Below are 15,560 nucleotides of genomic sequence, written 5' to 3'. Positions count from 1 at the left end.
TGAAAGGTGGAAATGTCTCTCGATTTGCTTTGCTTATGTTATTTCTTAAATTTTTGTTATTGTCTCCGAATAATGAGTTTGGAGGCATAAGTCTATGAGGTAGTCCAGTGATGATGGGTTGTAGAGAACAAAAAGGACTGCAACATCTAAGTTTAAGGAATAGAAACAAAAAAAGTCAAGGTCATATAGCTTATTCTCACAATCCTAGAGATGTTTTCAGGTTGAACACACTTTTCACATATTAATATTGTGGATTGATGTAGATTTCATCTGGATGTTCTGCTTCCTGAGCCTAACCTCACCCACCAAATTTGCTTAGGTCGGTTGAATCACTATCCGAGAGTTTTTGTGAATGATTTGGTTTTTTTGTGAAGGATAGTTGAGGTGCATGTTTTCCTACATCCTCGTGGGATATAAATTTTGAATTCTTGCTCTCTAGTTATGGTCTCACTTAATAAACTCGTGAATGGTGATAATCTTCCCATAATTGACGATGTATAATTCTCTGAAAGATAGGTATATTTTCTGTCTATCAACTTATTTTCTCATGAATTTTGCCTTGAGAATCCTGTGATATCATGCTATGATGTTAAACATATGATAGTCATTTTTTGAACATTGTAAACAACTGAATTTCACATCCTAAACATTCATTTCTTGTGATTGAACAATACGCCAACTGACATGATTCGATCCACATTGGATGGCATTTTCCCTAAAATTTTTGAGCACTATTGATATGGTATACTGGCATGTTATTGTGGAGGAACAAATCAATTTTAAAATCTCTGCAGCTATAAAAATTTGAAATCAGCCTATAACAACCTCGAAATTAACATAGTATTTAGGGTGGGGTCACTCCTAAATTCATCATGAATTGCCACAGCATGAGTATGTAAAGTTAGGCATCTGCTCAATAGCTAGGCTCAAATTTGTAGGCTGGAATGCCCACTTTATATGTAGGTTTAGACTCAAATTTGTAAGCTGGAATGCTTATTTTCTGTGCCTAAAAGCTTATAGTTCCATAACTATTTGTCACAACAGTTTTTGAATTTCTTAGAGTATTTTAATAAATCTGAAGAATATGCCAGTTGTAGCATAAGTCTTGGTATGGGAATTAACATTGACAAATCATAACAAATCCCTGGGCATATCTTCATTTGGATTATATTTGGACATTATTTCAGATTAGTGAAATCACCGTGATTATCCCATCAAGATGGATGCATACAGACTATTTGATAAAATGTATGTACGAAAATTTTCAGCTGCATGATGATTTTAGAGTTGAGATAGCAAGTGGGAAGCTTTGCCTTTTTTATTCTTGAATCACTTTCACCACTTTCAAATTGCCTCAGAATTTGACTTCTAAAACATTATACTTGCCATCAGCGCTTGTGAAAGGATTATGTATCTGGTTGCATTGGTGTTTACATAAATAAATAACCAAATTTTGAATTAGGACCATTTTTTATTCCTGGGTGATTTCTTTAAATTCAAAGAAAATACATCTCAATTCTGTTTTAGATTTGTGACTTTGTCTTCCTGCTGCCCTATTTGAATTTTGTCCATGTATTTAGTAAACATGCTAATTTCAGAGCTTCCTCTGTTCTATTGTTGTTTGAAAATATGTACTTCATTTTGATAATACCTCAATACTATTTTCACAGTAAATCACATAGAAAACATTCAATTTATAATAGCACCGACTTACAATGTTCCAATGACTTTGCTCTTTATGTAACTTTAACCATTATTTGATACCCTATCTTTATCATTCAGTGTTAAATCATATTCAGATCATTTTGGCCCATTATCATATCCACATCCAAGAAATGATATTCTTGGACGAGATCATTTCCAGAGAGCTCGGCTCGAATCTACATTCGTATTATTCCCTCTTGGAAATGGCTCAATAAATGCACTGTAATTTCTGAGTTTTGTTGAGTTTTTTAATGAGATGTTTTGTCAAACATCGTATAGATGCATTGTTGTAGGTATATTTTTTTCTTGCCATTTACTTGAACACAGTTATACAATGACCATAGGAACAACGTAGAGTATTTAAATCAAAAGCATGAAACATATGTTGTGCCCAAAAATGGTTCAGCCCCAAAAATACTAATTTATATCAGTCATAGTCATAAGATACCCACTGAGAATATCTTAGAAATTCCACAAAGAAATTTGAGTTTACTTGTTTGGTTCACTGTGGTATTACATCAAAATAGTTGGTAGACAATGTATTGTAGATGTTTCTCTTCCAAATTGTGATTAAAATAACATGCACAGTACTAAGCATACATAAAAGAGATATTCGAGAACAACTGATATACACCTTGCATTAAATTTAAAAGTGCACACACCGCTAAAAGTATACAGTCCAGCAATAGTATGATTTCTGAGGTTCGAAATGATGATTGCGTATCAAATTTATTCAACCTAAAAATCGTAGTTTCGATTGCTGACATTGTTATCACTGAATGTTCCTGTAATTAGCATTCGAAGTTCTATATGTTTGTTTCATTCATCGCATATAATCATTTTATTTCAAATTATTAAGTCAAAGGGTTCAATTCTAGCATGTTGTGGTGGCTCAATAAAATCTTATCTGATCATTATCCACTCAGTGTCAATGGCTCAAATTGGAGTTAATTATAAGGTGGGCAAAAATTGAAGCTTAATAAGGGATGCTTGGAGCTACATGAGATTTGTAATTATAGTATGGGTTTATTATGGAAACTGTTAGGTTTTCTTTAATATCTTTATATCCCTGTCTATTTTCTTTAATATGTTGTCTTTTGTTTTTGTGACTCTTGCATGTTCCGAATTTTGTTATTTTTTTTAATTGGAAATGGTCAATCATAGAAATATGTTCATGATTTTTACATTACTTTTAATTTAGCCTCTACACTACTTTACCTTATGCCTGGTAGATCACATTCTTCAAAATTTACATTGATGGATTTTAATGAGTAGATTGATTGCTTACTTAGTTAAGAAAAATAATTTTATGGAGCATTTGAACCATGTTTTATTGTTTAAACTTTATGATACATCTAAATTGTACACTATGATTTCAGTTTAGTATAATTAATTGTTATGATGTTGACTATAATGTTACATGAGGTTTCATGATTCAAGGTTAATTGCATATATTGGATAAAGTTGTCTAAGGAGAAATGGAAAGGAAAAACTTGCAAACTTTCTAATGATGATAACTAATGATAGCTCATGCGATTATGGCTAGCTTGGTGCTAGATAGATACTTAAGGTGGTTGAGAGGAAGTGTCACAACAAGGGTAAGAAATCAGTAAGAAGAGGTAACCTATTTTAGAACATAATGGAAGAGTTTGGTATAATCATAACTTGGTACTCTAAAGGTATCACTATAAGGTCTATCTAACGAGGATGCACATAAAGAAGAAAACATTGGCAATCAACTAATGAAGTTGAATAATCATGGTACTAATGAAGGTCATTTTGAGGGAACCTAGAAGGTATGATAACATAGAAAAATTGATCAAATGGAGGAGATAAGTTGTGTGCATGACAACATCTACAATAGTTTTCCCTCTAATGGGAAAGCCACATTGTAAAGTTTCCATAGGTGACTAACTATATGCATGAATTATGGATAACAAGATGTATGATCAGGCAATTTTACTATGTTGATGTCTTAAAACAGGAAATGATAAGCGGATTACATTTGGTAGCCATCTTAATGAATTTATTTATCGGGTATTACCTAAGTTGGGGAATAGTAACAACATTTCTAAAGTATATCAAAGCTATGTTGTTAAGAGAGGAGGAAAGAAACCACAATGATTGGAGGTGAGAAATTAAAGTCAATTTAATAAAATAGAATGAAGTGAAGAAGTTTCCATTTTTGAAGCTAGTAGACATGGAATATTAGGAAATTAAGACTAGGAGAAAAATAAAAATATATCTATGAATATCTGATAGGAGGAAATGAAGGGATATTATATCAAGAAGAAAGTTCTTTCAAGGGTATTGATGAGTGGACCAAGAAACATGATTGCTAATGGTCATAGTGATCATCTACATAGTTTAAAAATGTGAAGGTATGAAGTTGAGAATTTTCATAATGACCAGTGATGATAAATGAGGAAGATGTTTAAAGGTTTAAATGGTAAATAATAATAATAATAGTGAAGTATAGGAATGTTGCTAGAAATTTTATAAGGATACCTTGAGAAGGATTGTGTACATATTGACAAAAGAAGTGAGTGTCAATTAATAGAGGTTGTACTTGATTGATTTGCACTCATTTATTCATGAGTAGGACTTCACATAGAGAAAATTATCAAGTTTTTCTCCCATAGTGTTAAAAGAGGTTGTTTCCACATAATAACACACATTTAAATTTTTCATGGACAATGATGGTAATAGTGTTTCCAACTATTTCAAAATCTAAAATAAAGATACTATTAATGAGCAAGAGTCTCTTGTCCAACTTGAAGAAGGGTGAATTTATGATAAAGCAATCAAGTGGTATTGAGATAGGAAATTGACGAGATAAGAAAATATTTTTGTTGATGAAAATGATAATTGTTAAGTGATGTATGTATAAGTCAACATGGATCAGCAAACCCCCATGCAAGTAAATTAAGCATGATATAAAATTAAATCATGATGACCTAGTGTTTATATGCAATTGCATATAGAGGTATTGGAATTAGTAAGCCAAAGGGTAAATGGATGTAAAACCAAGGGATTTTAATTTTGAGATAGATAATTTAAATAATGATTGTATAACTAGTAATATCTTAACAATTAATTTCACCAGAATTTCCTTGGGGAAGGAAGAATATATGATGAGAGATTAAGACTCAAGATGATGAGGCTCATGTGAAATTTAACGATGTACTTAGATGATTATACCTATGGTGTAAATGGTCAAATTCCTAGTGGAAGAAGTGGAAATGATTATTGAAAAAGTAATTTGGTATGTTGATGAAAACATAACACTAATAACACTGATGAGATAACATAGATCCTAGATGGATGTTGAATAATCTTAGTTCATAGTCAAATGTTTATAAAGTAAATGAAATTGATTTTTCTAATGAATCATGATAAGGATGCTTATAGAGTATTATTATATATTTGATAAGTATTGAGATGTTTCTCATATTGATGATGTTTCATGATGTGATGGTATGAGGGTGATCATGTACATGTGGTTCATATTTATATAGTTGTTACAATAGTGATGATGTATCCTTATGATGATGATGATATGCATAGGCATTATGATGTTATGTCAAGGTATATTGACATATTCATTTACTACGTGATGATAGGTATTTAATGTTGAATACTCATGATGGATATGATATGCATAACGTGGCATAGGAATTATGATGCTATAATATGATGTTTATTGACATGTGGTTGATTTATTATGTGAAGTCATGATATGTCTTTGATGCAAATATGTTGATGTTATAACTTATGATGGTATTTCATGAGGTGAAGCATGTGATAGTTGCGTACAAATTTATGACATGCATGAGCATGCAGTTCGTTATTATTCATAATGTTGCGATTAACAATGATGAATGTTACATGATGACATGAAAGACTTGGCATGTGGATTATATTCTATGATACTATGATGGTATAGCCGATGCATTGGTTTCATGTTGAGGTGTGATGATTGACAGGACTCCACAAATGCGCCGAGAGGGCCGGTTTATTTGATGATCTCGTGCGAGCCCATACGTACTAGGGAGAATAAATAACACTATATCGGTTGGGGACAAACTCAATCAACACTACATATGCGAGTGGTTCCTTTGTCTTGTATAGCTCTTGATGGATAGCTCTTGAAGGGCTATGGGACCATCTTGAGGAGGCCAAGTGCCTGATGTTGTAGGCTAGGCGCATAGTATTGTATTGGGATGTCGAAGTCTGGTAGGGGTGTAAGGACTTCGATGCCTGGGGTTGTGCACCTTAGTGAGTTGTGGACGGAGTGGGCCAACCTTGCGAGATGCCTGGAGACATTGAGCATTGTACCGGATGCCTACCTTGGGGCCTTGGGGGTAGATGAGGTCTGAGTCAGGAGCGAGCCTTGGGGCCAGCCTTGGACTACGATACAGACCGAGGAAGCTTATGCTGATTCCGAAAGTGGGAAAAAGGACAGAGATTCCTTGGGATTTCCCAGGGTTGCGAAACTTTCGATGTCTGCCGGTTATACTAGTTCAGCAGAGGGTATTGGGACTGTTACATGAAGTAATAAATAGCAAAATAAATGTAATATCCCTTAATAATAAATAACATAATATAATATTAAATAAATAATAAACAATAAATAAAAAATAGTAATAGTAAATAAATAATAAATAATAATAAATTAATAGATTAATTACATGCTCTAAATAAATATAAATAAGAATAAACAAAAAAATAGTAAAAATCAGTAAAGCTATCAAAAAGTAAAAACAAAATAAATAAAATAAGAAAACCAGTAAAAATCAGTAAAACTATCAAAAAGTAAAAACAAAAGAATAAAACAAGAAAGCAGTAAACTTGCATGTTGAATCATGGAGTGTGTGCATGTGGTTCCCTTTCCAATGTTTGCTCTATTTAATAGATGGGGAGGAAGATGAGAGGCATTCCATCATTCCATGATTCCATCATCCATCCTCTTGGGAGGATAGTGTTGTGAGACAAAGGATACCTTAGCAATAGTACGTTGATTGAGGGCTCGGGGGTGGCCAGTTGTAGCAAGATTTTGTGCAACTGAGCCTACGGTTGGGTGGAGAGTCGTTCTCAAGACTTTGTTGTAGGTAGCAAAATTTAACTAGCATTCCACATGTAAGTTGTCTCTGTACCCATATATTTTTGAAATTGCTATTAACTAGTTGATAAATTGCTTGTTGATTATAAATTACTTGATTAATCTAATTAATTATGTGTTGTTATTTCGGGACGGTTACATTTATAATCATGGACAACAAAGGCTTTTTTTACAGTTTATAATATTTATCTTTCTGTTTAGATACATTATACCCCTTGGGTTAATATATATATATATATATATATATATATATATATATATATATATATATATTTTATTATTTATTATCTGAATGAATTAATAATTTTAATATAATATAGCTATTTATTAAATGCATTTATTAATAAATGTATTAATTAAATGTTATTTTATTTTTAATTACTTTTTTAATTTTCCCAAGGAAAAATCGTAACTTTCATTATCTATTTGAAAATTACATGTTGTAGATGCTTCCATGAAGCATATATCAAAAAACTAGTGGCCAAGCCACATACTATGAATTGTCTATTACATAACTGTAACTGAATATGCTGCGAATAAATATACAATAATAACATGTCTATGAAGTTATATAGAAACTAATATGTGTAAAAAAGTATTATCAAAATAGTTCATCCCCAAAATCAGGGTTGAGTGGCCCCTTGTGAATGTTGGTCATCAAATGGCCTGTGGAAGTACTGATAAAAGCCATTTCCATTCTACTTTTGTATCATCTAGTGACCACATGGCTGGTTCGCTGCCTCCTTAGATAGGAGATAGAAAAGCTAGTTCCTCTCCCTATAAACATGACGACAAGAAATAAAGTCAAACTATGATTTTAATAATAATACTTCATCAAATAGGTCCTGAAGTGCGTGCATGTGACAAACTGATTGTTGATTAAACCAATTTATGAAAATCTCAGAGTTTCCAAAAATCGAAATGTGTCGGCATCCTTTTTCTAAAGCAAAGGAGAGAATATGTCTAAGGTTGATAAGTTCTGAGAAGTTGTTTGTGCCTCTTCCTAGACCCATGAATGAAGAAAAAATGTTTTTCATTGAGATATAATATAGCACCACTGCCACAACCTGTTTGTTGTGAAAATCCATCAAAATAAGCCCACAGGAATGATTTGTCAATGGATTCAACCATGATGATCCTATGAGGATGTTTGGGCTCGCCATCTAGAATCATGTTGTAAAGTGTAGAAATGTGTGCAGAAGCGAGCATCCAGTTGGGGGGTTTCCCTTGAAATATAAGCTTATTTATGCTTAACCAGATACTCTAGCATAACAACAGATGTATAATTTTTAGTTTAGAGGGGTGTGCTTGGTTCCACCACATTTCCCATGTAGATCTAATTGATTGACTAGTCCATATAATGCCAATAGCGAATAATTGATGTATTTGTTGCCATAATGTAGTGATCGTGGGGCAGTGGAGAAAATATAATTGATGCTCTCTTTGACATTCCTATAGAGGGCACACCAGGTAGGCCCCTGGAAATCTTGATGCTGAAGATTATCCAGTGGGAGATTTATTACGCAAAATTCACCACATGAAGAGCTTATCTCGAGGTGAGCCTTTCAGTTTCCATAGGGGGCACCACCACCATACAAATACGGGTGGCTTATGTTCAACATAGATAATGGTATATCTCTATTTACGTGTGTATTTTCCATGATAATATAAAACCCAAATAAGTTCACTTCCCTATCGAGAATCTTGATGTGTGCTTCTTCTAGGGTGTCAATACAGCTAGCCCATTCTTGATGCCAAGCAGTTGGGATGCCCAGATCTAGAGCTGAGTTCCAAGCATGGGCAAAAATATATGTGTTTTCTAGATCGGTGATGTGGTCAAGAGTCTCTATACTAGTATTATCCATATATTGGATGAGTTCTGGTGAAAGGGTATGTGCATTCCCACATCCTAACCAGGGATCCAGTCTGATATGGACCTCACTACCTGAGCCAATTCTCCAATCTAGGCTAGCTCGAATGTGTTCAATTGAGTTCAACACATCACGCCAAATCGAGGATATATTATTTATGTTCCAGTTCATCCTCCTAATCGAGTCGATATTATTATGCGGGCTGATATATTTCCTAATGACCACCTCAGTCCACAGATTTTTGGATGTAAGGACATGCCAACCCAATTTTGTAGCAAGGGCTTTTGAGAAACATGTTAGGTTTTTCATGCCCCAGCCTCCCCATTTCTTTGGCAGGGAAATATGATCCCATTTGACCCATGCGAAGGTATTTCCTTCCTTGTTTCCTCTCCAGAGGAATCTACAACATAGTTGTTGGATTCTAGAGAGAATGCCTTTGGGAATCCATGCCAAAGACATCTAGTAAACAGGAATCACTTCTAAAACTGATTTGATTAGGATGGGGTGACATACCCGTGAGAGTAATAGATGATGCCAAATATTCAATCTTCTTTCAATTTTTTCCACAAGCCATGTTGAGTCAGCAATTTTGTATTTATTGGGTTTGAGCCGAAATCCCAGGTATTTGAGACCATCATCAAAATCAAGGGGTGAGAAAGGGAATCTCTAGTTTGCAAAATGAACTTCATACTATGAGCACCCCAAGGTTGATAGAGTGGATTTCGAATGATTGCTCACCATACCTGTGGCTTTACAGAATAACTTGAGAATAGTGTTGAAAATAGTGGATTCATTGACAGATCCATTCAATAATATGACGACATCATTCACAAAAAGTAGATGGGATGGTACAAAGTTGTCTACAATTTTAGTACCTTTGATTCGCCCATGTAGGTTTTCCTCTGTGAATAATCTACTCAGACCATACATTACTAGTAGGAAGAGAAAAGGTGATAAGGGGTAACCTTTCCTAAGATAACATGGAAGAAGTTTGAGGCTGATCCATTTATGAGGACATTATATGACACAGATGATATGTAACACATAATCCAATTAATGACTGAAATAGGGAAACCCAATTGTGTCAAAAGAATCCATAAATATAACCAATTGGTCCTGTCAAAAGCCTTTGAAAGGTCGATTTTGAGAATCATGCCCTTCAGATTCTTAATTTTTATGGAGTATATCCCTTCCTGAGCAATGCCTATGGCTTCGTGGATTTGACGATTGTCTAGGAAAGAAAACTACTCCTGTGAGATGTGTTGGGATAAGATGGGCTTAATTTGATTAGTAATGATTTTGGCAATGATCTTATATATGCAATTACAGAGGGAGATAGGTCTAAAATCATTGAAGGAATGGGGTGAATTAGTTTTTGGAATGAGGGAAATTAATGTGGAGTTAAAATCATCATACATACATCCATTGGTTCTACACTCTTTCATTACTCAAAGAAGACCATGACCAAGTAATTCGAAGAAGGACAGATAAAACTCCATCAACAAGCCATCCAGGCCAGGGCCCTTATCCTTTTTGAACCATTTGAGCACAACCTCAAGTTCACCCATCGTCATAGCCTTGTTTAGGACCTCGAATCCTTCATCATCTACAAAACATGAGAAGAGATTGACTACTTTAATAATTTCTGCCAGAGAGGCTTCCTGCGGGACTTTAAATAATTGACCAAAGTGAGAAATTCCTAGAGCCACAAGATGATTAAATGATTGAACAGGTTGACATTCCTCATTCTCCAGGTACCGTAAAGTGTTGATGGCCTTTCAAACTTTAGAAAATTATTGAAATAAATCTATGTTGTTGTCTCCATCTTGTAACCATACAACTTTGCTCCTAAGCCTCCAGGTCTCTTCACTTTCCTTGAGTAATTTGAGCCTTTCTACTTCAGGTTTAGTGACCCAAACTTTAGAATCAACTGACACGAAACCTCCTCCTCCTGGATGTTCTAGCCTGGGTAATTCCTCTTCAATCATCCTAAGGGTGATATCATCCTTCTTTTTCTTTTCCTTGGCATATTCAATCATCTTCTTTTTTAGATAAGGAATCTTAGTTGCGAATAATTCAGACGTAGGTTTTTCATGGATGGGGTGTCTTGTTTTCCAAATATATTTAATAAGAAGAATATAGACCTCATCACTAAGCCAGTTTGAATTGAATTTAAATGGAGCTTTTGGCTTGGGAGAGATAATAGAGATTTTTTAAGAAGACCAGGGAGTGATCTGAAATACCTTCTGAGATAATCCATTGTTTGAACAGAGCCAATTTATCTAGCAGAGCTTATTTAATGAGGAATCGGTCCAATCTCTTGGCAAGCATGACTTCCCCTATTCTATGATTACCCCAGGTAGGTTATAAATGAGCCACTGGGATGTAGATCAAGTGGTGATTGTTCATCAATGGGCCAATAATGTCTAAGAGTGAGTCTATCTGGGCGTGGTTACCCTAGGATTCTACATGCATCATGAGATATTCATAAGTCTAGTATGATGGAGGTATAGTTGTTTATTTAAATGTGATAAGAAGTTGAAATGTTTATATATAGATGTTAATTTTTACAAATGCGTTATGTTAGTTGAAATGTCTGCATAATGGGACACTCATGAGTTTAGTATGTTTGCATCATGAGATATTCTTAAGTCTAGTATGATGGAGTTACGGTTGTTTATTTAAGTTCAATAGGTATTATGGTAGATTTAAGGAGGATAAGAATTATGATGGATGGTTAATGAGTTTATAAACTATTTTTTCTTAATAATTTTATTATAATTATAAAAAATGTGTTTGTTTTTTATATGTATTTTTGTTATGGCAATTTACAAAAATATGGACACATTTTGTATGTTATGTTAGTTGATATTTTTGCATCATTAGACACTCTTAAGTCTAGTATGACCCAAGATGTGTAATTGCTTTCTCAATATAAAATTTTGTAAGTTATATTTAAAACAAAAATAAATAGACATATTTCATCAATTTTCTTAAAAGTCTTATCAAACATCAATAAATTCATGCTCGTTGTGCTTATTGAGCTCTTGGTACTACAATCCAGTTCTAAAAAATATTAATAACAGACACAATTCCCCTATAAATACAATATTTTGATATTTAGATTATGAAAGATAATTTATATCAACCTTTTATAAAGAGATAATGTAATTAAAAGATTAAAAATATCTTATAATTTCACTTTTGAAATGACAAAGATGTTTAATTCTTTTACCTTTTAAAAACATACCAACGTGGGCCTGAAATAAAATATTTGTATGTAAATGTTAACTAATACATTTATATATTAACTTCAGAAAGAAATCCGAGGAGTAGACATGGTGCACAAATTACTCACAACATTATTCATCTATTACTCCTCAAAACTAAAATACATGCCACATAAAGAGTGCTCATGATATTCAACAATTTCTAAACTAAGAGATTGTTGTTGAGAAAATATCTCTACACGACAATCCACTAAACAAACCAATCTACCTATTTGCTAATGTAAGCAGTATTTACAAGTCTCCCTTTAATGCTTAAGTCTCCCTTTAATTCGTATGTTACATCATTACAAAGAGTATTACAAGAATCATAAATTACATATAGTCGAATTTGTCTTACTCTTCATCAACACTCATATCCACTCTAGAATCTCGCAAAAAGTGCTCTTTCTTCACCACCTTATCTTCAAGTTGTCACTTGAAATCCATTTAAAACATAAATTCTTTAACCATATTTGACGAAATTTGTATAATTGATGCTTCTTGATCTCCCTAAGGACAATCTCGATACTGGACTGGATCCAACAGTCAATTATGCAACTGACCTTTCTACACACATGGATCTCATAAAATAACATGTAACTGATGTTCTTCAAGCCCAAAGCACAACAAGACCCATCAACATATAACAGACTCACAAAATCAAATTGAAGATCTCTAGGCACCTAAAAACGTTCAAAACCACTAATTTAAACTATTTTAATTTATTGAGTAATTAGTTCTCAATTATAAAATAAATAATAATTGCACACCACTACATCTCAACCCACACAACTCATTATTTTTACAACTTGTAAAGTTAAAACACCAATACACGAACATGAACTCACACATTATTTTCTAAAAAAACATTGTGTGGCTCCCCTTAATCATGAAACATTACATCATAATTCGAACTCAAAGTTTTGTAAAACAATGGCTTCGGAGACTCAGAAAATGGGACAATGTGGCTAACAACGAATCCTTTTCACGCAAAACCATCGCCTTCTGTATGCAGTGACCGCTTTGAATTCTCCCAATTGCGAGAGATAAATTTCATCTGTGGTAGTTAAACTCTTACGTAGGATCTGGCACACTAAGTTCGCCATAACATTCAGTTTAGTTTAAATTGAAATTGCCTCCTCTTGCTATACTCGACTTCCTTTGATCTAAAACATTGATCTTCACCTTCAATAAAATCTTATGTCTTCTAAGTGACAACAAACTTATCTGACTCTGCAGTTTCTCTTATGGCTTGCTACATTTTATTAGCACCTGCCTGAATATCCTTGGATCCATTGACTTAGTAAAGACTATTTATCTGAATAGTTATAGGAAGCAGAAGAATGTTGTCATTCAAGACAGTGGAATGGAATCCTGAATTGCTTAAAAGGATTCGTCGATCTATCCTCTAGTTGAAAAGGATTATCATCATCTTCGAACTGTAATACAAGAAGCCCATACAACATTAGAATTTTGTTCAATCACAGTCATGATCTTAGGCTTCAAAACCATGGCAAGACGCCACATGTAGATGAGTTTGTGCATTGCATGTTGGTTCTTATCTTATTCAACGTAACAGAAGCACACTCTCATAGGCCTGCATGTAGTGATAGGCCTCAAAACTAAATTACAAGTCACATAAATATTGTTCATGAGATCCACAATTTTTAAAGTTAGAGATTGTTGTTAAGAAAATATCTCAACAACACAATCCATTCAACAAACCAATCTACCTATTTACTAATGTAATCATTATTTCCATGTATGTCATATATATATTTCCATGCTATATAATCTAAGAGGGAAAATTCTAATGATTCAAAAGTTACACCCTAGGAAGCGATGTTGTAAAATGAGCATTGATCTTCAAGAGGGGGCCATAATCTTCACATACAAAATTCATTTGGGGTGTTTTTCGTGTTGGAAGTAATGCTTCCATGTCATATGTAGTTGTCATTAAGAATTACAAGGAGTCAACCTAGAAGTTGTTGTTTCCAATGTATGAGTCATAGTCATGATCTAGATGTGTCGAAGTCTATAATTTATGCCCTACATATTTGTACATGTGGTGATCAATAAAAATATCAAGTGTGATTTGGTGTTGTGTGCACAATCTATTCTCTATTTTCTAACATCTTGGTCTTCCAAAATGTCTATTCCATTTTCTCTAAGAAACATTTCAATCAAATATCTAAGATTATTTCAAATGTTGAAAAAATAATTAAAACTAAAACCATAAATATTTAAGATTGTGTCAATTACAAAAAAATAAATATAATGAAATATTCAAAATTATACAAAATCATTTTAATCAATCTAAGAAACAATGGCCATTACTATCTGTTTGATAATTTATTAAATTATTTTTAAAAAGCAACCAATTAACCTTTGGTTTGGAGAATAAGAATGTTACCATGTTATTTTACCCTTCTCTATGCTCTTTAGAATTTCATATATTATAAAATGTGTTAATATTTGGGAGATGATTGGGGGATATCATTTGACATTTCATATTAAGTAATGTGTTAATATTTGAGAACTCACTGGAGGGCCATATGTCAATATGTATGAATTTAAAAATAACGAAATTATGAATGATTTGAAAGTAATTTTAATGAAATGCATTTAGTTTTTATTTGTTTATTTTATTCTTCTATTATGAAAAGAATTTCATGCATATAACATCAACTAAATTATAAACTTTTATGTAATACTTAATACTTTATTATTATTAACATCTTTTTGTTTGTTAATGTTTTTTGTTAAGAATGTTTTTTGTTAGGAAATAATTTGCACTTTGTTGATTTCTTCATATAGATTATAATTATAAAAATAAAAATATCATACTTTTATGTTAAAGTAGATATGGTGCTTGGAAGATGGTGTGTTTCATTAGGTATAGATTTCAAACTTTTTTGTACTTTCCGGAATAAATTTGTCGTATTATTCATGATCAAAATTATATGTTAGAAAAAATTAGTTCAAGTGGAATGGTTCACTATTTGTTTAGCAAGTAGCACGGGTTTAAGTTTCTGTACACATTTAAACTTTGTAGAATTTATAAAATATTAGTAATAGATATCAAAATTTTATTGACCATTATTTCAACCTTCTCAAATTAAAAATGATTATATGCTTAGAATTTATAAAATATTAGTAATAGATATCAAAATTTTATTGACCATTATTTCAACCTTCTCAAATTAAAAATGATTATATGCTTATTGTGAGAGATGAAGCATGTAAAAAAAAATTAATATTACAAAATAACATATAACTATTTTCTCAATTAGTTTTACTTTATTTTATTATACCTCATAAATTTAATAGCTTCTATATAAGTTTAAATACGTATGTTTATCACCAAAATAATTAAAATTTTAAATAATTTTAAAAAATTATACAAACCCAAATCCCCAGTAAATTTAGTATTTTTTAATTACAAGTTACATTCCCTCAATGATGAGAAGGTGTCTCTCACCTAAATTCTTTTAATACACTTGCAGTTAAAGGGCATGTGAGATTAGGAGCATTAATTTGGAGAAATTCATGATATGTGAAATTATTTATTTATAGTTGTTATTAAAAAAATTA

Source organism: Pinus tabuliformis, chromosome 5_1 (assembly GCF_031772625.1).
Source record: "Pinus tabuliformis cultivar Carrire ecotype Pingquan chromosome 5_1, CPIR1, whole genome shotgun sequence".
NCBI classification, from domain to species: domain Eukaryota; kingdom Viridiplantae; phylum Streptophyta; class Pinopsida; order Pinales; family Pinaceae; genus Pinus; species Pinus tabuliformis.
This window is presented reverse-complemented; position numbering follows the sequence as displayed.